Source organism: Zonotrichia albicollis, chromosome Z, assembly GCF_047830755.1.
Source record: "Zonotrichia albicollis isolate bZonAlb1 chromosome Z, bZonAlb1.hap1, whole genome shotgun sequence".
NCBI classification, from domain to species: Eukaryota; Metazoa; Chordata; class Aves; order Passeriformes; family Passerellidae; genus Zonotrichia; species Zonotrichia albicollis.
The window spans coordinates 6152331-6179249 of record NC_133860.1 but is presented as its reverse complement, the minus strand read 5'-3'; positions in this window follow the sequence as shown (position 1 = coordinate 6179249).

Sequence of the window (26919 nt, the reverse complement as noted above, 5' to 3'; positions counted from 1 at the left end):
GCCATCTGCCACATGAACCTGGACTGCTGAGTTGTGCTTACCTGGGAAAAGGGTCAGCACTAGTGTTCAGGGGCCTGTGGCCCGGAGTGACCGGCCGTCTGCCACCTGATGTTCTTCGTGGTGCAGGATGCCTCCCGGACCAAAGTTGCTACGACCAAAAAATCAGGCTGGTTTCAGAGTCCCAAGCACCTGCAGCAATCTGCCACACCAACCTGGGCTGCTGAGGTTTGCTTACCTGGGAAAAGGGTCAGCACTAGTGTTCAGGGGCCTGTGGCCTGGAGTGACAGGCTGCCTGCTGAAATTCCGCATTGCGCAGGATGCCTCGTGGATCCAAGCTGCCACCACCGCAAGGTCCGGCAGGTTTAAGAGTCACAAATGCCTGCAGCAACCTGCCATCAGGAAACTGAGCTGGTGAGTTACACTTCCTTGTGTAGAGGGTGGCATTTCTCTCCTGTGCCCAGGGGCCCTTAGTGGCCGGCTGCCTGCTGCAATTTCTGCATTGCCAAATACGCCGTGCAGACCCAAGCTGGCACCAGTTCCAACTCCAGCCCTTTGGCCTCAGCACGTGTCTCCTGCCATCTGCCACATGAACCTGGTGTGCTGAGGTTTGCTTACCTGGGAAAAGGGTCAGCACTAGTGTTCAGGGGCCTGTGGCCCTGAGTGACCGGCCGTCTGCCACCTGATGTTCTGCGTTGTGCAGGATGCCTCCTGGACCAAAGTTCCTATCACCAAAAAATCAGGCTGGTTTCAGAGTCCGAAGCGCCTGCAGCAATCTAGCACACGAACCTGGGCTGCTGAGGTTTGCTTACCTGGGAAAAGCGTCAGCACTTGTTTTAGGGGCGCTGTGGCCCTGAGTGACCGGCTGTCTGTGACCTGATGTTCTGCGTTTTGCAGGATGCCTCCTGGACCAAAGTTGCTACCACCACAAAATCAGGCTGGTTTCAGAGTCCCAAGCGCCTGCAGCAATCTGCCACACCAACCTGGGCTGCTGAGGTTTGCTTACCTGGGAAAAGGGTCAGCACTAGTGTTCAGGGGCCTGTGGCCCGGAGTGACCGGCTGTCTGCTGAATGTCCGCATTGCGCAGGATGCCTCGTGGATCCGAGCTGCCACCACTGCAAAGTCAGGCTGGTTTCAGAGTCAGAAATGCCTGCAGCACCCTGTGATCAGAAACCTGAGCTGGTGAGTTACACTTAGCTGTGTAAAGGGCGGCATTGGTGTTCAGGAGGCCCAGGGGCCGTTAGTGGCCGGCTGCCTGCTGAAATGCTGCATTGCCAAATACGCCGTGCAGACCCAAGCTGGCACCAGTTCCAACTCCAGCCCTTTGGCCTCGGCACGTGTCTCCTGCCATCTGCCACATGAACCTGGACTGCTGAGTTGTGCTTACCTGGGAAAAGGGTCAGCACTAGTGTTCAGGGGCCTGTGGCCCGGAGTGACCGGCCGTCTGCCACCTGATGTTCTGCGTTGTGCAGGATGCCTCCCGGACCAAAGTTGCTACGACCAAAAAATCAGGCTGGTTTCAGAGTCCCAAGCGCCTGCAGCAATCTGCCACACCAACCTGGGCTGCTGAGGTTTGCTTACCTGGGAAAAGGGTCAGCACTAGTGTTCAGGGGCCTGTGGCCCGGAGTGACCGGCTGTCTGCTGAATGTCCGCATTGCGCAGGATGCCTCGTGGATCCAAGCTGCCACCACTGCAAAGTCAGGCTGGTTTCAGAGTCAGAAATGCCTGCAGCACCCTGCCATCAGAAACCTGAGCTGGTGAGTTACACTTAGCTGTGTAAAGGGCGGAATTGGTGTTCAGGAGGCCCAGGGGCTGTTAGTGGCCGGCTGCCTGCTGAAATGCTGCATTGCCAAATACGCCTAGCAGACCCAAGCTGGCACCAGTTCCAACTCCAGCCCTTTGGCCTCGGCACGTGTCTCCTGCCATCTGCCACATGAACCTGGACTGCTGAGTTGTGCTTACCTGGGAAAAGGGTCAGCACTAGTGTTCAGGGGCCTGTGGCCCGGAGTGACCGGCCGTCTGCCACCTGATGTTCTGCGTTGTGCAGGATGCCTCCCGGACCAAAGTTGCTACGACCAAAAAATCAGGCTGGTTTCAGAGTCCCAAGCGCCTGCAGCAATCTGCCACACCAACCTGGGCTGCTGAGGTTTGCTTACCTGGGAAAAGGGTCAGCACTAGTGTTCAGGGGCCTGTGGCCCGGAGTGACCGGCTGTCTGCTGAATGTCCGCATTGCGCAGGATGCCTCGTGGATCCAAGCTGCCACCACTGCAAAGTCAGGCTGGTTTCAGAGTCAGAAATGCCTGCAGCACCCTGCCATCAGAAACCTGAGCTGGTGAGTTACACTTAGCTGTGTAAAGGGCGGAATTGGTGTTCAGGAGGCCCAGGGGCTGTTAGTGGCCGGCTGCCTGCTGAAATGCTGCATTGCCAAATACGCCTAGCAGACCCAAGCTGGCACCAGTTCCAACTCCAGCCCTTTGGCCTCGGCACGTGTCTCCTGCCATCTGCCACATGAACCTGGACTGCTGAGTTGTGCTTACCTGGGAAAAGGGTCAGCACTAGTGTTCAGGGGCCTGTGGCCCGGAGTGACCGGCCGTCTGCCACCTGATGTTCTTCGTGGTGCAGGATGCCTCCCGGACCAAAGTTGCTACGACCAAAAAATCAGGCTGGTTTCAGAGTCCCAAGCACCTGCAGCAATCTGCCACACCAACCTGGGCTGCTGAGGTTTGCTTACCTGGGAAAAGGGTCAGCACTAGTGTTCAGGGTCCTGTGGCCCGGAGTGACCGGCTGTCTGCTGAATGTCCGCATTGCGCAGGATGCCTCGTGGATCCAAGCTGCCACCACTGCAAAGTCAGGCTGGTTTCAGAGTCAGAAATGCCTGCAGCACCCTGCCATCAGAAACCTGAGCTGGTGAGTTACACTTAGCTGTGTAAAGGGCGGAATTGGTGTTCAGGAGGCCCAGGGGCTGTTAGTGGCCGGCTGCCTGCTGAAATGCTGCATTGCCAAATACGCCTAGCAGACCCAAGCTGGCACCAGTTCCAACTCCAGCCCTTTGGCCTCGGCACGTGTCTCCTGCCATCTGCCACATGAACCTGGACTGCTGAGGTTTGCTTACCTGGGAAAAGGGTCAGCATTAGTGTTCAGGGGCCTGTGGCCTGGAGTGACCGGCTGCCTGCTGAAATTCCGCATTGCGCAGGATGCCTCGTGGATCCAAGCTGCCACCACCGCAAGGTCCGGCAGGTTTAAGAGTCACAAATGCCTGCAGCAACCTGCCATCAGGAAACTGAGCTGGTGAGTTACACTTCCTTGTGTAGAGGGTGGCATTTCTCTCCTGTGCCCAGGGGCCCTTAGTGGCCGGCTGCCTGCTGCAATTTCTGCATTGCCAAATACGCCGTGCAGACCCAAGCTGGCACCAGTTCCAACTCCAGCCCTTTGGCCTCGTCACGTGTCTCCTGCCATCTGCCACATGAACCTGGTGTGCTGAGGTTTGCTTACCTGGGAAAAGGGTCAGCACTAGTGTTCAGGGGCCTGTGGCCCTGAGTGACCGGCCGTCTGCCACCTGATGTTCTGCGTTGTGCAGGATGCCTCCTGGACCAAAGTTCCTATCACCAAAAAATCAGGCTGGTTTCAGAGTCCGAAGCGCCTGCAGCAATCTGGCACACGAACCTGGGCTGCTGAGGTTTGCTTACCTGGGAAAAGGGTCAGCACTTGTTTTAGGGGCCCTGTGGCCCTGAGTGACCGGCTGTCTGTGACCTGATGTTCTGCGTTGTGCAGGATGCCTCCTGGACCAAAGTTGCTACCACCACAAAATCAGGCTGGTTTCAGAGTCCCAAGCGCCTGCAGCAATCTGCCACACCAACCTGGGCTGCTGAGGTTTGCTTACCTGGGAAAAGGGTCAGCACTAGTGTTCAGGGGCCTGTGGCCCGGAGTGACCGGCTGTCTGCTGAATGTCCGCATTGCGCAGGATGCCTCGTGGATCCAAGCTGCCACCACTGCAAAGTCAGGCTGGTTTCAGAGTCAGAAATGCCTGCAGCACCCTGCCATCAGAAACCTGAGCTGGTGAGTTACACTTAGCTGTGTAAAGGGCGGCATTGGTTTTCAGGAGGCCCAGGGGCTGTTAGTGGCCGGCTGCCTGCTGAAATGCTGCATTGCCAAATACGCCTAGCAGACCCCAGCTGGCACCAGTTCCAACTCCAGCCCTTTGGCCTCGGCACGTGTCTCCTGCCATCTGCCACATGAACCTGGACTGCTGAGTTGTGCTTACCTGGGAAAAGGGTCAGCACTAGTGTTCAGGGGCCTGTGGCCCGGAGTGACCGGCCGTCTGCCACCTGATGTTCTGCGTTGTGCAGGATGCCTCCCGGACCAAAGTTGCTACGACCAAAAAATCAGGCTGGTTTCAGAGTCCCAAGCGCCTGCAGCAATCTGCCACACCAACCTGGGCTGCTGAGGTTTGCTTACCTGGGAAAAGGGTAGCACTAATTTTAAGGGGCCTGTGGCGTGGAGTGACCGGCTGCCTTCTGAAATTCCGCCTTGCGCAGGATGCCTCCTGGACGCAAGCTGCCACCACTGCAAAGTCAGGCTGGTTTGAGAGTCAGAAATGCCTGCAGCAACCTGCCATCAGAAACCTGAACTGGTGAGTTACACTTCCTTGTGTAGATTTGGCATTGGTATTCTGTGCCCAGGGGCCCTTAGTGGCCGTCTGCCTGCTGAAATTCGGCCTTGCGCAGGATGCCTCTGGCATGCAAGCTGCCACCACCTTTTAGTCAGGCAGGCTTGAGAGTCACACATGGCTGCAGCACCCTGCGAACAGAAACCTGAGCTGGTGAGTTACACTTCCTTGTGTAGAGGGTGGCATTTCTCTCCTGTGCCCAGGGGCCGTTAGTGGCCGGCTGCCTGCTGAAATGCTGCATTGCCAAATACGCCTAGCAGACCCAAGCTGGCACCAGTTCCAACTCCAGCCCTTTGGCCTCGGCACGTGTCTCCTGCCATCTGCCACATGAACCTGGACTGCTGAGTTGTGCTTACCTGGGAAAAGGGTCAGCACTAGTGTTCAGGGGCCTGTGGCCCGGAGTGACCGGCCGTCTGCCACCTGATGTTCTGCGTTGTGCAGGATGCCTCCCGGACCAAAGTTGCTATGACCAAAAAATCAGGCTGGTTTCAGAGTCCCAAGCGCCTGCAGCAATCTGCCACACCAACCTGGGCTGCTGAGGTTTGCTTACCTGGGAAAAGGGTCAGCACTAGTGTTCAGGGGCCTGTGGCCCGGAGCGACCGGCTGTCTGCTGAATGTCCGCATTGCGCAGGATGCCGCCTGGACGCAAGCTGCCACCACTGCAAAGTCAGGCTGGTTTGAGAGTCAGAAATGCCTGCAGCACCCTGCCATCAGAAACCTGAGCTGGTGAGTAACACTTCCCTGTGTAAAGAGCAGCATTGGTGTTCAGGAGGCCCAGGGGCTGTTAGTGGCCGGCTGCCTGCTGCAATGCTGCATTGCCAAATACGCCGTGCAGACCCAAGCTGGCACCAGTTCCAACTCCAGCCCTTTGGCCTCGGCACGTGTCTCCTGCCATCTGCCACATGAACCTGGTGTGCTGAGGTTTGCTTACCTGGGAAAAGGGTCAGCACTAGTGTTCAGGGGCCTGTGGCCCGGAGTGACCGGCCGTCTGCCACCTGATGTTCTGCGTTGTGCAGGATGCCTCCTGGACCAAAGTTCCTATCACCAAAAAATCAGGCTGGTTTCAGAGTCCGAAGCGCCTGCAGCAATCTGGCACACGAACCTGGGCTGCTGAGGTTTGCTTACCTGGGAAAAGGGTCAGCACTTGTTTTAGGGGCCCTGTGGCCCTGAGTGACCGGCTGTCTGTGACCTGATGTTCTGCGTTGTGCAGGATGCCTCCTGGACCAAAGTTGCTACCACCACAAAATCAGGCTGGTTTCAGAGTCCCAAGCGCCTGCAGCAATCTGCCACACCAACCTGGGCTGCTGAGGTTTGCTTACCTGGGAAAAGGGTCAGCACTAGTGTTCAGGGGCCTGTGGCCCGGAGTGACCGGCTGTCTGCTGAATGTCCGCATTGCGCAGGATGCCTCGTGGATCCAAGCTGCCACCACTGCAAAGTCAGGCTGGTTTCAGAGTCAGAAATGCCTGCAGCACCCTGCCATCAGAAACCTGAGCTGGTGAGTTACACTTAGCTGTGTAAAGGGCGGAATTGGTGTTCAGGAGGCCCAGGGGCTGTTAGTGGCCGGCTGCCTGCTGAAATGCTGCATTGCCAAATACGCCTAGCAGACCCAAGCTGGCACCAGTTCCAACTCCAGCCCTTTGGCCTCGGCACGTGTCTCCTGCCATCTGCCACATGAACCTGGACTGCTGAGTTGTGCTTACCTGGGAAAAGGGTCAGCACTAGTGTTCAGGGGCCTGTGGCCCGGAGTGACCGGCCGTCTGCCACCTGATGTTCTTCGTGGTGCAGGATGCCTCCCGGACCAAAGTTGCTACGACCAAAAAATCAGGCTGGTTTCAGAGTCCCAAGCACCTGCAGCAATCTGCCACACCAACCTGGGCTGCTGAGGTTTGCTTACCTGGGAAAAGGGTCAGCACTAGTGTTCAGGGGCCTGTGGCCTGGAGTGACAGGCTGCCTGCTGAAATTCCGCATTGCGCAGGATGCCTCGTGGATCCAAGCTGCCACCACCGCAAGGTCCGGCAGGTTTAAGAGTCACAAATGCCTGCAGCAACCTGCCATCAGGAAACTGAGCTGGTGAGTTACACTTCCTTGTGTAGAGGGTGGCATTTCTCTCCTGTGCCCAGGGGCCCTTAGTGGCCGGCTGCCTGCTGCAATTTCTGCATTGCCAAATACGCCGTGCAGACCCAAGCTGGCACCAGTTCCAACTCCAGCCCTTTGGCCTCAGCACGTGTCTCCTGCCATCTGCCACATGAACCTGGTGTGCTGAGGTTTGCTTACCTGGGAAAAGGGTCAGCACTAGTGTTCAGGGGCCTGTGGCCCTGAGTGACCGGCCGTCTGCCACCTGATGTTCTGCGTTGTGCAGGATGCCTCCTGGACCAAAGTTCCTATCACCAAATAATCAGGCTGGTTTCAGAGTCCGAAGCGCCTGCAGCAATCTAGCACACGAACCTGGGCTGCTGAGGTTTGCTTACCTGGGAAAAGCATCAGCACTTGTTTTAGGGGCGCTGTGGCCCTGAGTGACCGGCTGTCTGTGACCTGATGTTCTGCGTTTTGCAGGATGCCTCCTGGACCAAAGTTGCTACCACCACAAAATCAGGCTGGTTTCAGAGTCCCAAGCGCCTGCAGCAATCTGCCACACCAACCTGGGCTGCTGAGGTTTGCTTACCTGGGAAAAGGGTCAGCACTAGTGTTCAGGGGCCTGTGGCCCGGAGTGACCGGCTGTCTGCTGAATGTCCGCATTGCGCAGGATGCCTCGTGGATCCGAGCTGCCACCACTGCAAAGTCAGGCTGGTTTCAGAGTCAGAAATGCCTGCAGCACCCTGTGATCAGAAACCTGAGCTGGTGAGTTACACTTAGCTGTGTAAAGGGCGGCATTGGTGTTCAGGAGGCCCAGGGGCCGTTAGTGGCCGGCTGCCTGCTGAAATGCTGCATTGCCAAATACGCCTAGCAGACCCAAGCTGGCACCAGTTCCAACTCCAGCCCTTTGGCCTCGGCACGTGTCTCCTGCCATCTGCCACATGAACCTGGACTGCTGAGTTGTGCTTACCTGGGAAAAGGGTCAGCACTAGTGTTCAGGGGCCTGTGGCCCGGAGTGACCGGCCGTCTGCCACCTGATGTTCTGCGTTGTGCAGGATGCCTCCCGGACCAAAGTTGCTACGACCAAAAAATCAGGCTGGTTTCAGAGTCCCAAGCGCCTGCAGCAATCTGCCACACCAACCTGGGCTGCTGAGGTTTGCTTACCTGGGAAAAGGGTCAGCACTAGTGTTCAGGGGCCTGTGGCCCGGAGCGACCGGCTGTCTGCTGAATGTCCGCATTGCGCAGGATGCCTCGTGGATCCAAGCTGCCACCACTGCAAAGTCAGGCTGGTTTCAGAGTCAGAAATGCCTGCAGCACCCTGCCATCAGAAACCTGAGCTGGTGAGTTACACTTAGCTGTGTAAAGGGCGGAATTGGTGTTCAGGAGGCCCAGGGGCTGTTAGTGGCCGGCTGCCTGCTGAAATGCTGCATTGCCAAATACGCCTAGCAGACCCAAGCTGGCACCAGTTCCAACTCCAGCCCTTTGGCCTCGGCACGTGTCTCCTGCCATCTGCCACATGAACCTGGACTGCTGAGTTGTGCTTACCTGGGAAAAGGGTCAGCACTAGTGTTCAGGGGCCTGTGGCCCGGAGTGACCGGCCGTCTGCCACCTGATGTTCTGCGTGGTGCAGGATGCCTCCCGGACCAAAGTTGCTACGACCAAAAAATCAGGCTGGTTTCAGAGTCCCAAGCGCCTGCAGCAATCTGCCACACCAACCTGGGCTGCTGAGGTTTGCTTACCTGGGAAAAGGGTCAGCACTAGTGTTCAGGGGCCTGTGGCCCGGAGTGACCGGCTGTCTGCTGAATGTCCGCATTGCGCAGGATGCCTCGTGGATCCAAGCTGCCACCACTGCAAAGTCAGGCTGGTTTCAGAGTCAGAAATGCCTGCAGCACCCTGCCATCAGAAACCTGAGCTGGTGAGTTACACTTAGCTGTGTAAAGGGCGGAATTGGTGTTCAGGAGGCCCAGGGGCTGTTAGTGGCCGGCTGCCTGCTGAAATGCTGCATTGCCAAATACGCCTAGCAGACCCAAGCTGGCACCAGTTCCAACTCCAGCCCTTTGGCCTCGGCACGTGTCTCCTGCCATCTGCCACATGAACCTGGACTGCTGAGGTTTGCTTACCTGGGAAAAGGGTCAGCATTAGTGTTCAGGGGCCTGTGGCCTGGAGTGACCGGCTGCCTGCTGAAATTCCGCATTGCGCAGGATGCCTCGTGGATCCAAGCTGCCACCACCGCAAGGTCCGGCAGGTTTAAGAGTCACAAATGCCTGCAGCAACCTGCCATCAGGAAACTGAGCTGGTGAGTTACACTTCCTTGTGTAGAGGGTGGCATTTCTCTCCTGTGCCCAGGGGCCCTTAGTGGCCGGCTGCCTGCTGCAATTTCTGCATTGCCAAATACGCCGTGCAGACCCAAGCTGGCACCAGTTCCAACTCCAGCCCTTTGGCCTCGTCACGTGTCTCCTGCCATCTGCCACATGAACCTGGTGTGCTGAGGTTTGCTTACCTGGGAAAAGGGTCAGCACTAGTGTTCAGGGGCCTGTGGCCCTGAGTGACCGGCCGTCTGCCACCTGATGTTCTGCGTTGTGCAGGATGCCTCCTGGACCAAAGTTCCTATCACCAAAAAATCAGGCTGGTTTCAGAGTCCGAAGCGCCTGCAGCAATCTGGCACACGAACCTGGGCTGCTGAGGTTTGCTTACCTGGGAAAAGGGTCAGCACTTGTTTTAGGGGCCCTGTGGCCCTGAGTGACCGGCTGTCTGTGACCTGATGTTCTGCGTTGTGCAGGATGCCTCCTGGACCAAAGTTGCTACCACCACAAAATCAGGCTGGTTTCAGAGTCCCAAGCGCCTGCAGCAATCTGCCACACCAACCTGGGCTGCTGAGGTTTGCTTACCTGGGAAAAGGGTCAGCACTAGTGTTCAGGGGCCTGTGGCCCGGAGTGACCGGCTGTCTGCTGAATGTCCGCATTGCGCAGGATGCCTCGTGGATCCAAGCTGCCACCACTGCAAAGTCAGGCTGGTTTCAGAGTCAGAAATGCCTGCAGCACCCTGCCATCAGAAACCTGAGCTGGTGAGTTACACTTAGCTGTGTAAAGGGCGGCATTGGTTTTCAGGAGGCCCAGGGGCTGTTAGTGGCCGGCTGCCTGCTGAAATGCTGCATTGCCAAATACGCCTAGCAGACCCAAGCTGGCACCAGTTCCAACTCCAGCCCTTTGGCCTCGGCACGTGTCTCCTGCCATCTGCCACATGAACCTGGACTGCTGAGTTGTGCTTACCTGGGAAAAGGGTCAGCACTAGTGTTCAGGGGCCTGTGGCCCGGAGTGACCGGCCGTCTGCCACCTGATGTTCTGCGTTGTGCAGGATGCCTCCCGGACCAAAGTTGCTACGACCAAAAAATCAGGCTGGTTTCAGAGTCCCAAGCGCCTGCAGCAATCTGCCACACCAACCTGGGCTGCTGAGGTTTGCTTACCTGGGAAAAGGGTAGCACTAATTTTAAGGGGCCTGTGGCGTGGAGTGACCGGCTGCCTTCTGAAATTCCGCCTTGCGCAGGATGCCTCCTGGACGCAAGCTGCCACCACTGCAAAGTCAGGCTGGTTTGAGAGTCAGAAATGCCTGCAGCAACCTGCCATCAGAAACCTGAACTGGTGAGTTACACTTCCTTGTGTAGATTTGGCATTGGTATTCTGTGCCCAGGGGCCCTTAGTGGCCGTCTGCCTGCTGAAATTCGGCCTTGCGCAGGATGCCTCTGGCATGCAAGCTGCCACCACCTTTTAGTCAGGCAGGCTTGAGAGTCACACATGGCTGCAGCACCCTGCGAACAGAAACCTGAGCTGGTGAGTTACACTTCCTTGTGTAGAGGGTGGCATTTCTCTCCTGTGCCCAGGGGCCGTTAGTGGCCGGCTGCCTGCTGAAATGCTGCATTGCCAAATACGCCTAGCAGACCCAAGCTGGCACCAGTTCCAACTCCAGCCCTTTGGCCTCGGCACGTGTCTCCTGCCATCTGCCACATGAACCTGGACTGCTGAGTTGTGCTTACCTGGGAAAAGGGTCAGCACTAGTGTTCAGGGGCCTGTGGCCCGGAGTGACCGGCCGTCTGCCACCTGATGTTCTGCGTTGTGCAGGATGCCTCCCGGACCAAAGTTGCTACGACCAAAAAATCAGGCTGGTTTCAGAGTCCCAAGCGCCTGCAGCAATCTGCCACACCAACCTGGGCTGCTGAGGTTTGCTTACCTGGGAAAAGGGTAGCACTAATTTTAAGGGGCCTGTGGCGTGGAGTGACCGGCTGCCTTCTGAAATTCCGCCTTGCGCAGGATGCCTCCTGGACGCAAGCTGCCACCACTGCAAAGTCAGGCTGGTTTGAGAGTCAGAAATGCCTGCAGCAACCTGCCATCAGAAACCTGAACTGGTGAGTTACACTTCCTTGTGTAGATTTGGCATTGGTATTCTGTGCCCAGGGGCCCTTAGTGGCCGTCTGCCTGCTGAAATTCGGCCTTGCGCAGGATGCCTCTGGCATGCAAGCTGCCACCACCTTTTAGTCAGGCAGGCTTGAGAGTCACACATGGCTGCAGCACCCTGCGAACAGAAACCTGAGCTGGTGAGTTACACTTCCTTGTGTAGAGGGTGGCATTTCTCTCCTGTGCCCAGGGGCCGTTAGTGGCCGGCTGCCTGCTGAAATGCTGCATTGCCAAATACGCCTAGCAGACCCAAGCTGGCACCAGTTCCAACTCCAGCCCTTTGGCCTCGGCACGTGTCTCCTGCCATCTGCCACATGAACCTGGACTGCTGAGTTGTGCTTACCTGGGAAAAGGGTCAGCACTAGTGTTCAGGGGCCTGTGGCCCGGAGTGACCGGCCGTCTGCCACCTGATGTTCTGCGTTGTGCAGGATGCCTCCCGGACCAAAGTTGCTATGACCAAAAAATCAGGCTGGTTTCAGAGTCCCAAGCGCCTGCAGCAATCTGCCACACCAACCTGGGCTGCTGAGGTTTGCTTACCTGGGAAAAGGGTCAGCACTAGTGTTCAGGGGCCTGTGGCCCGGAGCGACCGGCTGTCTGCTGAATGTCCGCATTGCGCAGGATGCCGCCTGGACGCAAGCTGCCACCACTGCAAAGTCAGGCTGGTTTGAGAGTCAGAAATGCCTGCAGCACCCTGCCATCAGAAACTTGAGCTGGTGAGTAACACTTCCCTGTGTAAAGAGCAGCATTGGTGTTCAGGAGGCCCAGGGGCTGTTAGTGGCCGGCTGCCTGCTGCAATGCTGCATTGCCAAATACGCCGTGCAGACCCAAGCTGGCACCAGTTCCAACTCCAGCCCTTTGGCCTCGGCACGTGTCTCCTGCCATCTGCCACATGAACCTGGTGTGCTGAGGTTTGCTTACCTGGGAAAAGGGTCAGCACTAGTGTTCAGGGGCCTGTGGCCCTGAGTGACCGGCCGTCTGCCACCTGATGTTCTGCGTTGTGCAGGATGCCTCCTGGACCAAAGTTCCTATCACCAAAAAATCAGGCTGGTTTCAGAGTCCGAAGCGCCTGCAGCAATCTGGCACACGAACCTGGGCTGCTGAGGTTTGCTTACCTGGGAAAAGGGTCAGCACTTGTTTTAGGGGCCCTGTGGCCCTGAGTGACCGGCTGTCTGTGACCTGATGTTCTGCGTTGTGCAGGATGCCTCCTGGACCAAAGTTGCTACCACCACAAAATCAGGCTGGTTTCAGAGTCCCAAGCGCCTGCAGCAATCTGCCACACCAACCTGGGCTGCTGAGGTTTGCTTACCTGGGAAAAGGGTCAGCACTAGTGTTCAGGGGCCTGTGGCCCGGAGTGACCGGCTGTCTGCTGAATGTCCGCATTGCGCAGGATGCCTCGTGGATCCAAGCTGCCACCACTGCAAAGTCAGGCTGGTTTCAGAGTCAGAAATGCCTGCAGCACCCTGCCATCAGAAACCTGAGCTGGTGAGTTACACTTAGCTGTGTAAAGGGCGGAATTGGTGTTCAGGAGGCCCAGGGGCCGTTAGTGGCCGGCTGCCTGCTGAAATGCTGCATTGCCAAATACGCCGTGCAGACCCAAGCTGGCACCAGTTCCAACTCCAGCCCTTTGGCCTCGGCACGTGTCTCCTGCCATCTGCCACATGAACCTGGACTGCTGAGTTGTGCTTACCTGGGAAAAGGGTCAGCACTAGTGTTCAGGGGCCTGTGGCCCGGAGTGACCGGCCGTCTGCCACCTGATGTTCTTCGTGGTGCAGGATGCCTCCCGGACCAAAGTTGCTACGACCAAAAAATCAGGCTGGTTTCAGAGTCCCAAGCACCTGCAGCAATCTGCCACACCAACCTGGGCTGCTGAGGTTTGCTTACCTGGGAAAAGGGTCAGCACTAGTGTTCAGGGTCCTGTGGCCCGGAGTGACCGGCTGTCTGCTGAATGTCCGCATTGCGCAGGATGCCTCGTGGATCCAAGCTGCCACCACTGCAAAGTCAGGCTGGTTTCAGAGTCAGAAATGCCTGCAGCACCCTGCCATCAGAAACCTGAGCTGGTGAGTTACACTTAGCTGTGTAAAGGGCGGAATTGGTGTTCAGGAGGCCCAGGGGCTGTTAGTGGCCGGCTGCCTGCTGAAATGCTGCATTGCCAAATACGCCTAGCAGACCCAAGCTGGCACCAGTTCCAACTCCAGCCCTTTGGCCTCGGCACGTGTCTCCTGCCATCTGCCACATGAACCTGGTGTGCTGAGGTTTGCTTACCTGGGAAAAGGGTCAGCATTAGTGTTCAGGGGCCTGTGGCCTGGAGTGACCGGCTGCCTGCTGAAATTCCGCATTGCGCAGGATGCCTCGTGGATCCAAGCTGCCACCACCGCAAGGTCCGGCAGGTTTAAGAGTCACAAATGCCTGCAGCAACCTGCCATCAGGAAACTGAGCTGGTGAGTTACACTTCCTTGTGTAGAGGGTGGCATTTCTCTCCTGTGCCCAGGGGCCCTTAGTGGCCGGCTGCCTGCTGCAATTTCTGCATTGCCAAATACGCCGTGCAGACCCAAGCTGGCACCAGTTCCAACTCCAGCCCTTTGGCCTCGTCACGTGTCTCCTGCCATCTGCCACATGAACCTGGTGTGCTGAGGTTTGCTTACCTGGGAAAAGGGTCAGCACTAGTGTTCAGGGGCCTGTGGCCCTGAGTGACCGGCCGTCTGCCACCTGATGTTCTGCGTTGTGCAGGATGCCTCCTGGACCAAAGTTCCTATCACCAAAAAATCAGGCTGGTTTCAGAGTCCGAAGCGCCTGCAGCAATCTGGCACACGAACCTGGGCTGCTGAGGTTTGCTTACCTGGGAAAAGGGTCAGCACTTGTTTTAGGGGCCCTGTGGCCCTGAGTGACCGGCTGTCTGTGACCTGATGTTCTGCGTTGTGCAGGATGCCTCCTGGACCAAAGTTGCTACCACCACAAAATCAGGCTGGTTTCAGAGTCCCAAGCGCCTGCAGCAATCTGCCACACCAACCTGGGCTGCTGAGGTTTGCTTACCTGGGAAAAGGGTCAGCACTAGTGTTCAGGGGCCTGTGGCCCGGAGTGACCGGCTGTCTGCTGAATGTCCGCATTGCGCAGGATGCCTCGTGGATCCAAGCTGCCACCACTGCAAAGTCAGGCTGGTTTGAGAGTCAGAAATGCCTGCAGCACCCTGCCATCAGAAACCTGAGCTGGTGAGTTACACTTAGCTGTGTAAAGGGCGGCATTGGTTTTCAGGAGGCCCAGGGGCTGTTAGTGGCCGGCTGCCTGCTGAAATGCTGCATTGCCAAATACGCCTAGCAGACCCAAGCTGGCACCAGTTCCAACTCCAGCCCTTTGGCCTCGGCACGTGTCTCCTGCCATCTGCCACATGAACCTGGACTGCTGAGTTGTGCTTACCTGGGAAAAGGGTCAGCACTAGTGTTCAGGGGCCTGTGGCCCGGAGTGACCGGCCGTCTGCCACCTGATGTTCTGCGTTGTGCAGGATGCCTCCCGGACCAAAGTTGCTACGACCAAAAAATCAGGCTGGTTTCAGAGTCCCAAGCGCCTGCAGCAATCTGCCACACCAACCTGGGCTGCTGAGGTTTGCTTACCTGGGAAAAGGGTAGCACTAATTTTAAGGGCCTGTGGCGTGGAGTGACCGGCTGCCTTCTGAAATTCCGCCTTGCGCAGGATGCCTCCTGGACGCAAGCTGCCACCACTGCAAAGTCAGGCTGGTTTGAGAGTCAGAAATGCCTGCAGCAACCTGCCATCAGAAACCTGAACTGGTGAGTTACACTTCCTTGTGTAGATTTGGCATTGGTATTCTGTGCCCAGGGGCCCTTAGTGGCCGTCTGCCTGCTGAAATTCGGCCTTGCGCAGGATGCCTCTGGCATGCAAGCTGCCACCACCTTTTAGTCAGGCAGGCTTGAGAGTCACACATGGCTGCAGCACCCTGCGAACAGAAACCTGAGCTGGTGAGTTACACTTCCTTGTGTAGAGGGTGGCATTTCTCTCCTGTGCCCAGGGGCCGTTAGTGGCCGGCTGCCTGCTGAAATGCTGCATTGCCAAATACGCCTAGCAGACCCAAGCTGGCACCAGTTCCAACTCCAGCCCTTTGGCCTCGGCACGTGTCTCCTGCCATCTGCCACATGAACCTGGACTGCTGAGTTGTGCTTACCTGGGAAAAGGGTCAGCACTAGTGTTCAGGGGCCTGTGGCCCGGAGTGACCGGCCGTCTGCCACCTGATGTTCTGCGTTGTGCAGGATGCCTCCCGGACCAAAGTTGCTACGACCAAAAAATCAGGCTGGTTTCAGAGTCCCAAGCGCCTGCAGCAATCTGCCACACCAACCTGGGCTGCTGAGGTTTGCTTACCTGGGAAAAGGGTAGCACTAATTTTAAGGGGCCTGTGGCGTGGAGTGACCGGCTGCCTTCTGAAATTCCGCCTTGCGCAGGATGCCTCCTGGACGCAAGCTGCCACCACTGCAAAGTCAGGCTGGTTTGAGAGTCAGAAATGCCTGCAGCAACCTGCCATCAGAAACCTGAACTGGTGAGTTACACTTCCCTGTGTAAAGAGCAGCATTGGTGTTCAGGAGGCCCAGGGGCTGTTAGTGGCCGGCTGCCTGCTGCAATGCTGCATTGCCAAATACGCCGTGCAGACCCAAGCTGGCACCAGTTCCAACTCCAGCCCTTTGGCCTCGGCACGTGTCTCCTGCCATCTGCCACATGAACCTGGTGTGCTGAGGTTTGCTTACCTGGGAAAAGGGTCAGCACTAGTGTTCAGGGGCCTGTGGCCCTGAGTGACCGGCCGTCTGCCACCTGATGTTCTGCGTTGTGCAGGATGCCTCCTGGACCAAAGTTCCTATCACCAAAAAATCAGGCTGGTTTCAGAGTCCGAAGCGCCTGCAGCAATCTGGCACACGAACCTGGGCTGCTGAGGTTTGCTTACCTGGGAAAAGGGTCAGCACTTGTTTTAGGGGCCCTGTGGCCCTGAGTGACCGGCTGTCTGTGACCTGATGTTCTGCGTTGTGCAGGATGCCTCCTGGACCAAAGTTCCTATCACCAAAAAATCAGGCTGGTTTCAGAGTCCCAAGCGCCTGCAGCAATCTGCCACACCAACCTGGGCTGCTGAGGTTTGCTTACCTGGGAAAAGGGTCAGCACTTGTTTTAGGGGCCCTGTGGCCCTGAGTGACCGGCTGTCTGTGACCTGATGTTCTGCGTTGTGCAGGATGCCTCCTGGACCAAAGTTGCTACCACCACAAAATCAGGCTGGTTTCAGAGTCCCAAGCGCCTGCAGCAATCTGCCACACCAACCTGGGCTGCTGAGGTTTGCTTACCTGGGAAAAGGGTCAGCACTAGTGTTCAGGGGCCTGTGGCCCGGAGTGACCGGCTGTCTGCTGAATGTCCGCATTGCGCAGGATGCCTCGTGGATCCAAGCTGCCACCACTGCAAAGTCAGGCTGGTTTCAGAGTCAGAAATGCCTGCAGCACCCTGCCATCAGAAACCTGAGCTGGTGAGTTACACTTAGCTGTGTAAAGGGCGGAATTGGTGTTCAGGAGGCCCAGGGGCCGTTAGTGGCCGGCTGCCTGCTGAAATGCTGCATTGCCAAATACGCCTAGCAGACCCAAGCTGGCACCAGTTCCAACTCCAGCCCTTTGGCCTCGGCACGTGTCTCCTGCCATCTGCCACATGAACCTGGACTGCTGAGTTGTGCTTACCTGGGAAAAGGGTCAGCACTAGTGTTCAGGGGCCTGTGGCCCGGAGTGACCGGCCGTCTGCCACCTGATGTTCTTCATGGTGCAGGATGCCTCCCGGACCAAAGTTGCTACGACCAAAAAATCAGGCTGGTTTCAGAGTCCCAAGCACCTGCAGCAATCTGCCACACCAACCTGGGCTGCTGAGGTTTGCTTACCTGGGAAAAGGGTCAGCACTAGTGTTCAGGGTCCTGTGGCCCGGAGTGACCGGCTGTCTGCTGAATGTCCGCATTGCGCAGGATGCCTCGTGGATCCAAGCTGCCACCACTGCAAAGTCAGGCTGGTTTCAGAGTCAGAAATGCCTGCAGCACCCTGCCATCAGAAACCTGAGCTGGTGAGTTACACTTAGCTGTGTAAAGGGCGGAATTGGTGTTCAGGAGGCCCAGGGGCTGTTAGTGGCCGGCTGCCTGCTGAAATGCTGCATTGCCAAATACGCCTAGCAGACCCAAGCTGGCACCAGTTCCAACTCCAGCCCTTTGGCCTCGGCACGTGTCTCCTGCCATCTGCCACATGAACCTGGTGTGCTGAGGTTTGCTTACCTGGGAAAAGGGTCAGCATTAGTGTTCAGGGGCCTGTGGCCTGGAGTGACCGGCTGCCTGCTGAAATTCCGCATTGCGCAGGATGCCTCGTGGATCCAAGCTGCCACCACCGCAAGGTCCGGCAGGTTTAAGAGTCACAAATGCCTGCAGCAACCTGCCATCAGGAAACTGAGCTGGTGAGTTACACTTCCTTGTGTAGAGGGTGGCATTTCTCTCCTGTGCCCAGGGGCCCTTAGTGGCCGGCTGCCTGCTGCAATTTCTGCATTGCCAAATACGCCGTGCAGACCCAAGCTGGCACCAGTTCCAACTCCAGCCCTTTGGCCTCGTCACGTGTCTCCTGCCATCTGCCACATGAACCTGGTGTGCTGAGGTTTGCTTACCTGGGAAAAGGGTCAGCACTAGTGTTCAGGGGCCTGTGGCCCTGAGTGACCGGCCGTCTGCCACCTGATGTTCTGCGTTGTGCAGGATGCCTCCTGGACCAAAGTTCCTATCACCAAAAAATCAGGCTGGTTTCAGAGTCCGAAGCGCCTGCAGCAATCTGGCACACGAACCTGGGCTGCTGAGGTTTGCTTACCTGGGAAAAGGGTCAGCACTTGTTTTAGGGGCCCTGTGGCCCTGAGTGACCGGCTGTCTGTGACCTGATGTTCTGCGTTGTGCAGGATGCCTCCTGGACCAAAGTTGCTACCACCACAAAATCAGGCTGGTTTCAGAGTCCCAAGCGCCTGCAGCAATCTGCCACACCAACCTGGGCTGCTGAGGTTTGCTTACCTGGGAAAAGGGTCAGCACTAGTGTTCAGGGGCCTGTGGCCCGGAGTGACCGGCTGTCTGCTGAATGTCCGCATTGCGCAGGATGCCTCGTGGATCCAAGCTGCCACCACTGCAAAGTCAGGCTGGTTTCAGAGTCAGAAATGCCTGCAGCACCCTGCCATCAGAAACCTGAGCTGGTGAGTTACACTTAGCTGTGTAAAGGGCGGCATTGGTTTTCAGGAGGCCCAGGGGCTGTTAGTGGCCGGCTGCCTGCTGAAATGCTGCATTGCCAAATACGCCTAGCAGACCCAAGCTGGCACCAGTTCCAACTCCAGCCCTTTGGCCTCGGCACGTGTCTCCTGCCATCTGCCACATGAACCTGGACTGCTGAGTTGTGCTTACCTGGGAAAAGGGTCAGCACTAGTGTTCAGGGGCCTGTGGCCCGGAGTGACCGGCCGTCTGCCACCTGATGTTCTGCGTTGTGCAGGATGCCTCCCGGACCAAAGTTGCTACGACCAAAAAATCAGGCTGGTTTCAGAGTCCCAAGCGCCTGCAGCAATCTGCCACACCAACCTGGGCTGCTGAGGTTTGCTTACCTGGGAAAAGGGTAGCACTAATTTTAAGGGGCCTGTGGCGTGGAGTGACCGGCTGCCTTCTGAAATTCCGCCTTGCGCAGGATGCCTCCTGGACGCAAGCTGCCACCACTGCAAAGTCAGGCTGGTTTGAGAGTCAGAAATGCCTGCAGCAACCTGCCATCAGAAACCTGAACTGGTGAGTTACACTTCCTTGTGTAGATTTGGCATTGGTATTCTGTGCCCAGGGGCCCTTAGTGGCCGTCTGCCTGCTGAAATTCGGCCTTGCGCAGGATGCCTCTGGCATGCAAGCTGCCACCACCTTTTAGTCAGGCAGGCTTGAGAGTCACACATGGCTGCAGCACCCTGCGAACAGAAACCTGAGCTGGTGAGTTACACTTCCTTGTGTAGAGGGTGGCATTTCTCTCCTGTGCCCAGGGGCCGTTACTGGCCGGCTGCCTGCTGAAATGCTGCATTGCCAAATACGCCTAGCAGACCCAAGCTGGCACCAGTTCCAACTCCAGCCCTTTGGCCTCGGCACGTGTCTCCTGCCATCTGCCACATGAACCTGGACTGCTGAGTTGTGCTTACCTGGGAAAAGGGTCAGCACTAGTGTTCAGGGGCCTGTGGCCCGGAGTGACCGGCCGTCTGCCACCTGATGTTCTGCGTTGTGCAGGATGCCTCCCGGACCAAAGTTGCTACGACCAAAAAATCAGGCTGGTTTCAGAGTCCCAAGCGCCTGCAGCAATCTGCCACACCAACCTGGGCTGCTGAGGTTTGCTTACCTGGGAAAAGGGTAGCACTAATTTTAAGGGGCCTGTGGCGTGGAGTGACCGGCTGCCTTCTGAAATTCCGCCTTGCGCAGGATGCCTCCTGGACGCAAGCTGCCACCACTGCAAAGTCAGGCTGGTTTGAGAGTCAGAAATGCCTGCAGCAACCTGCCATCAGAAACCTGAACTGGTGAGTTACACTTCCTTGTGTAGATTTGGCATTGGTATTCTGTGCCCAGGGGCCCTTAGTGGCCGTCTGCCTGCTGAAATTCGGCCTTGCGCAGGATGCCTCTGGCATGCAAGCTGCCACCACCTTTTAGTCAGGCAGGCTTGAGAGTCACACATGGCTGCAGCACCCTGCGAACAGAAACCTGAGCTGGTGAGTTACACTTCCTTGTGTAGAGGGTGGCATTTCTCTCCTGTGCCCAGGGGCCGTTAGTGGCCGGCTGCCTGCTGAAATGCTGCATTGCCAAATACGCCTAGCAGACCCAAGCTGGCACCAGTTCCAACTCCAGCCCTTTGGCCTCGGCACGTGTCTCCTGCCATCTGCCACATGAACCTGGACTGCTGAGTTGTGCTTACCTGGGAAAAGGGTCAGCACTAGTGTTCAGGGGCCTGTGGCCCGGAGTGACCGGCCGTCTGCCACCTGATGTTCTGCGTTGTGCAGGATGCCTCCCGGACCAAAGTTGCTATGACCAAAAAATCAGGCTGGTTTCAGAGTCCCAAGCGCCTGCAGCAATCTGCCACACCAACCTGGGCTGCTGAGGTTTGCTTACCTGGGAAAAGGGTCAGCACTAGTGTTCAGGGGCCTGTGGCCCGGAGCGACCGGCTGTCTGCTGAATGTCCGCATTGCGCAGGATGCCGCCTGGACGCAAGCTGCCACCACTGCAAAGTCAGGCTGGTTTGAGAGTCAGAAATGCCTGCAGCACCCTGCCATCAGAAACCTGAGCTGGTGAGTAACACTTCCCTGTGTAAAGAGCAGCATTGGTGTTCAGGAGGCCCAGGGGCTGTTAGTGGCCGGCTGCCTGCTGCAATGCTGCATTGCCAAATACGCCGTGCAGACCCAAGCTGGCACCAGTTCCAACTCCAGCCCTTTGGCCTCGGCACGTGTCTCCTGCCATCTGCCACATGAACCTGGTGTGCTGAGGTTTGCTTACCTGGGAAAAGGGTCAGCACTAGTGTTCAGGGGCCTGTGGCCCTGAGTGACCGGCCGTCTGCCACCTGATGTTCTGCGTTGTGCAGGATGCCTCCTGGACCAAAGTTCCTATCACCAAAAAATCAGGCTGGTTTCAGAGTCCGAAGCGCCTGCAGCAATCTGGCACACGAACCTGGGCTGCTGAGGTTTGCTTACCTGGGAAAAGGGTCAGCACTTGTTTTAGGGGCCCTGTGGCCCTGAGTGACCGGCTGTCTGTGACCTGATGTTCTGCGTTGTGCAGGATGCCTCCTGGACCAAAGTTGCTACCACCACAAAATCAGGCTGGTTTCAGAGTCCCAAGCGCCTGCAGCAATCTGCCACACCAACCTGGGCTGCTGAGGTTTGCTTACCTGGGAAAAGGGTCAGCACTAGTGTTCAGGGGCCTGTGGCCCGGAGCGACCGGCTGTCTGCTGAATGTCCGCATTGCGCAGGATGCCTCGTGGATCCAAGCTGCCACCACTGCAAAGTCAGGCTGGTTTCAGAGTCAGAAATGCCTGCAGCACCCTGCCATCAGAAACCTGAGCTGGTGAGTTACACTTAGCTGTGTAAAGGGCGGCATTGGTGTTCAGGAGGCCCAGGGGCCGTTAGTGGCCGGCTGCCTGCTGAAATGCTGCATTGCCAAATACGCCGTGCAGACCCAAGCTGGCACCAGTTCCAACTCCAGCCCTTTGGCCTCGGCACGTGTCTCCTGCCATCTGCCACATGAACCTGGACTGCTGAGTTGTGCTTACCTGGGAAAAGGGTCAGCACTAGTGTTCAGGGGCCTGTGGCCCGGAGTGACCGGCCGTCTGCCACCTGATGTTCTGCGTTGTGCAGGATGCCTCCCGGACCAAAGTTGCTACGACCAAAAAATCAGGCTGGTTTCAGAGTCCCAAGCGCCTGCAGCAATCTGCCACACCAACCTCGGCTGCTGAGGTTTGCTTACCTGGGAAAAGGGTAGCACTAATTTTAAGGGGCCTGTGGCGTGGAGTGACCGGCTGCCTTCTGAAATTCCGCCTTGCGCAGGATGCCTCCTGGACGCAAGCTGCCACCACTGCAAAGTCAGGCTGGTTTGAGAGTCAGAAATGCCTGCAGCACCCTGCCATCAGAAACCTGAGCTGGTGAGTTACACTTAGCTGTGTAAAGGGCGGCATTGGTGTTCAGGAGGCCCAGGGGCTGTTAGTGGCCGTCTGCCTGCTGAAATGCTGCATTGCCAAATACGCCTAGCAGACCCAAGCTGGCACCAGTCCCAACTCCAGCCATTTGACCTCGGCACGTGTCTCCTGCCATCTGCCACATGAACCTGGTGTGCTGAGGTTTGCTTACCTGGGAAAAGGGTCAGCACTAGTGTTCAGGGGCCTGTGGCCCGGAGCGACCGGCTGTCTGCTGAATGTCCGCATTGCGCAGGATGCCTCGTGGATCCAAGCTGCCACCACTGCAAAGTCAGGCTGGTTTGAGAGTCAGAAATGCCTGCAGCAACCTGCCATCAGAAACCTGAACTGGTGAGTTACACTTCCTTGTGTAGATTTGGCATTGGTATTCTGTGCCCAGGGGCCCTTAGTGGCCGTCTGCCTGCTGAAATTCGGTCTTGCGCAGGATGCCTCCGGCATGCAAGCTGCCACCACCTTTTAGTCAGGCAGGCTTGAGAGTCACACATGGCTGCAGCACCCTGCGAACAGAAACCTGAGCTGGTGAGTTACACTTCCTTGTGTAGAGGGTGGCATTTCTCTCGTGTGCCCAGGGGCCCTTAGTGGCCGGCTGCCTGCTGAAATGCTGCATTGCCAAATACGCCGTGCAGACCCAAGCTGGCACCAGTTCCAACTCCAGCCCTTTGGCCTCGGCACGTGTCTCCTGCCATCTGCCACATGAACCTGGACTGCTGAGTTGTGCTTACCTGGGAAAAGGGTCAGCACTAGTGTTCAGGGGCCTGTGGCCCTGAGTGACCGGCCGTCTGCCACCTGATGTTCTGCGTTGTGCAGGATGCCTCCTGGACCAAAGTTCCTATCACCAAAAAATCAGGCTGGTTTCAGAGTCCGAAGCGCCTGCAGCAATCTAGCACACGAACCTGGGCTGCTGAGGTTTGCTTACCTGGGAAAAGCGTCAGCACTTGTTTTAGGGGCGCTGTGGCCCTGAGTGACCGGCTGTCTGTGACCTGATGTTCTGCGTTTTGCAGGATGCCTCCTGGACCAAAGTTGCTACCACCACAAAATCAGGCTGGTTTCAGAGTCCCAAGCGCCTGCAGCAATCTGCCACACCAACCTGGGCTGCTGAGGTTTGCTTACCTGGGAAAAGGGTCAGCACTAGTGTTCAGGGGCCTGTGGCCCGGAGTGACCGGCTGTCTGCTGAATGTCCGCATTGCGCAGGATGCCTCGTGGATCCGAGCTGCCACCACTGCAAAGTCAGGCTGGTTTCAGAGTCAGAAATGCCTGCAGCACCCTGTGATCAGAAACCTGAGCTGGTGAGTTACACTTAGCTGTGTAAAGGGCGGCATTGGTGTTCAGGAGGCCCAGGGGCCGTTAGTGGCCGGCTGCCTGCTGAAATGCTGCATTGCCAAATACGCCTAGCAGACCCAAGCTGGCACCAGTTCCAACTCCAGCCCTTTGGCCTCGGCACGTGTCTCCTGCCATCTGCCACATGAACCTGGACTGCTGAGTTGTGCTTACCTGGGAAAAGGGTCAGCACTAGTGTTCAGGGGCCTGTGGCCCGGAGTGACCGGCCGTCTGCCACCTGATGTTCTGCGTTGTGCAGGATGCCTCCCGGACCAAAGTTGCTACGACCAAAAAATCAGGCTGGTTTCAGAGTCCCAAGCGCCTGCAGCAATCTGCCACACCAACCTGGGCTGCTGAGGTTTGCTTACCTGGGAAAAGGGTCAGCACTAGTGTTCAGGGGCCTGTGGCCCGGAGTGACCGGCTGTCTGCTGAATGTCCGCATTGCGCAGGATGCCTCGTGGATCCAAGCTGCCACCACTGCAAAGTCAGGCTGGTTTCAGAGTCAGAAATGCCTGCAGCACCCTGCCATCAGAAACCTGAGCTGGTGAGTTACACTTAGCTGTGTAAAGGGCGGAATTGGTGTTCAGGAGGCCCAGGGGCTGTTAGTGGCCGGCTGCCTGCTGAAATGCTGCATTGCCAAATACGCCTAGCAGACCCAAGCTGGCACCAGTTCCAACTCCAGCCCTTTGGCCTCGGCACGTGTCTCCTGCCATCTGCCACATGAACCTGGACTGCTGAGTTGTGCTTACCTGGGAAAAGGGTCAGCACTAGTGTTCAGGGGCCTGTGGCCCGGAGTGACCGGCCGTCTGCCACCTGATGTTCTTCGTGGTGCAGGATGCCTCCCGGACCAAAGTTGCTACGACCAAAAAATCAGGCTGGTTTCAGAGTCCCAAGCGCCTGCAGCAATCTGCCACACCAACCTGGGCTGCTGAGGTTTGCTTACCTGGGAAAAGGGTCAGCACTAGTGTTCAGGGTCCTGTGGCCCGGAGTGACCGGCTGTCTGCTGAATGTCCGCATTGCGCAGGATGCCTCGTGGATCCAAGCTGCCACCACTGCAAAGTCAGGCTGGTTTCAGAGTCAGAAATGCCTGCAGCACCCTGCCATCAGAAACCTGAGCTGGTGAGTTACACTTAGCTGTGTAAAGGGCGGCATTGGTGTTCAGGAGGCCCAGGGGCTGTTAGTGGCCGGCTGCCTGCTGAAATGCTGCATTGCCAAATACGCCTAGCAGACCCAAGCTGGCACCAGTTCCAACTCCAGCCCTTTGGCCTCAGCACGTGTCTCCTGCCATCTGCCACATGAACCTGGTGTGCTGAGGTTTGCTTACCTGGGAAAAGGGTCAGCACTAGTGTTCAGGGGCCTGTGGCCCTGAGTGACCGGCCGTCTGCCACCTGATGTTCTGCGTTGTGCAGGATGCCTCCTGGACCAAAGTTCCTATCACCAAAAAATCAGGCTGGTTTCAGAGTCCGAAGCGCCTGCAGCAATCTGGCACACGAACCTGGGCTGCTGAGGTTTGCTTACCTGGGAAAAGGGTCAGCACTTGTTTTAGGGGCCCTGTGGCCCTGAGTGACCGGCTGTCTGTGACCTGATGTTCTGCGTTGTGCAGGATGCCTCCTGGACCAAAGTTGCTACCACCACAAAATCAGGCTGGTTTCAGAGTCCCAAGCGCCTGCAGCAATCTGCCACACCAACCTGGGCTGCTGAGGTTTGCTTACCTGGGAAAAGGGTCAGCACTAGTGTTCAGGGGCCTGTGGCCCGGAGTGACCGGCTGTCTGCTGAATGTCCGCATTGCGCAGGATGCCTCGTGGATCCAAGCTGCCACCACTGCAAAGTCAGGCTGGTTTCAGAGTCAGAAATGCCTGCAGCACCCTGTGATCAGAAACCTGAGCTGGTGAGTTACACTTAGCTGTGTAAAGGGCGGCATTGGTTTTCAGGAGGCCCAGGGGCCCTTAGTGGCCGGCTGCCTGCTGAAATGCTGCATTGCCAAATACGCCTAGCAGACCCAAGCTGGCACCAGTTCCAACTCCAGCCCTTTGGCCTCGGCACGTGTCTCCTGCCATCTGCCACATGAACCTGGACTGCTGAGTTGTGCTTACCTGGGAAAAGGGTCAGCACTAGTGTTCAGGGGCCTGTGGCCCGGAGTGACCGGCCGTCTGCCACCTGATGTTCTGCGTTGTGCAGGATGCCTCCCGGACCAAAGTTGCTACGACCAAAAAATCAGGCTGGTTTCAGAGTCCCAAGCGCCTGCAGCAATCTGCCACACCAACCTGGGCTGCTGAGGTTTGCTTACCTGGGAAAAGGATAGCACTAATTTTAAGGGGCCTGTGGCGTGGAGTGACCGGCTGCCTTCTGAAATTCCGCCTTGCGCAGGATGCCTCCTGGACGCAAGCTGCCACCACTGCAAAGTCAGGCTGGTTTGAGAGTCAGAAATGCCTGCAGCAACCTGCCATCAGAAACCTGAACTGGTGAGTTACACTTCCTTGTGTAGATTTGGCATTGGTATTCTGTGCCCAGGGGCCCTTAGTGGCCGTCTGCCTGCTGAAATTCGGCCTTGCGCAGGATGCCTCCGGCATGCAAGCTGCCACCACCTTTTAGTCAGGCAGGCTTGAGAGTCACACATGGCTGCAGCACCCTGCGAACAGAAACCTGAGCTGGTGAGTTACACTTCCTTGTGTAGAGGGTGGCATTTCTCTCCTGTGCCCAGGGGCCGTTAGTGGCCGGCTGCCTGCTGAAATGCTGCATTGCCAAATACGCCTAGCAGACCCAAGCTGGCACCAGTTCCAACTCCAGCCCTTTGGCCTCGGCACGTGTCTCCTGCCATCTGCCACATGAACCTGGACTGCTGAGTTGTGCTTACCTGGGAAAAGGGTCAGCACTAGTGTTCAGGGGCCTGTGGCCCGGAGTGACCGGCCGTCTGCCACCTGATGTTCTGCGTTGTGCAGGATGCCTCCCGGACCAAAGTGCTACGACCAAAAAATCAGGCTGGTTTCAGAGTCCGAAGCGCCTGCAGCAATCTGCCACACCAACCTGGGCTGCTGAGGTTTGCTTACCTGGGAAAAGGGTCAGCACTAGTGTTCAGGGGCCTGTGGCCCGGAGCGACCGGCTGTCTGCTGAATGTCCGCATTGCGCAGGATGCCGCCTGGACGCAAGCTGCCACCACTGCAAAGTCAGGCTGGTTTGAGAGTCAGAAATGCCTGCAGCACCCTGCCATCAGAAACCTGAGCTGGTGAGTAACACTTCCCTGTGTAAAGAGCAGCATTGGTGTTCAGGAGGCCCAGGGGCTGTTAGTGGCCGGCTGCCTGCTGCAATGCTGCATTGCCAAATACGCCGTGCAGACCCAAGCTGGCACCAGTTCCAACTCCAGCCCTTTGGCCTCGGCACGTGTCTCCTGCCATCTGCCACATGAACCTGGTGTGCTGAGGTTTGCTTACCTGGGAAAAGGGTCAGCACTAGTGTTCAGGGGCCTGTGGCCCTGAGTGACCGGCCGTCTGCCACCTGATGTTCTGCGTTGTGCAGGATGCCTCCTGGACCAAAGTTCCTATCACCAAAAAATCAGGCTGGTTTCAGAGTCCGAAGCGCCTGCAGCAATCTGGCACACGAACCTGGGCTGCTGAGGTTTGCTTACCTGGGAAAAGGGTCAGCACTTGTTTTAGGGGCCCTGTGGCCCTGAGTGACCGGCTGTCTGTGACCTGATGTTCTGCGT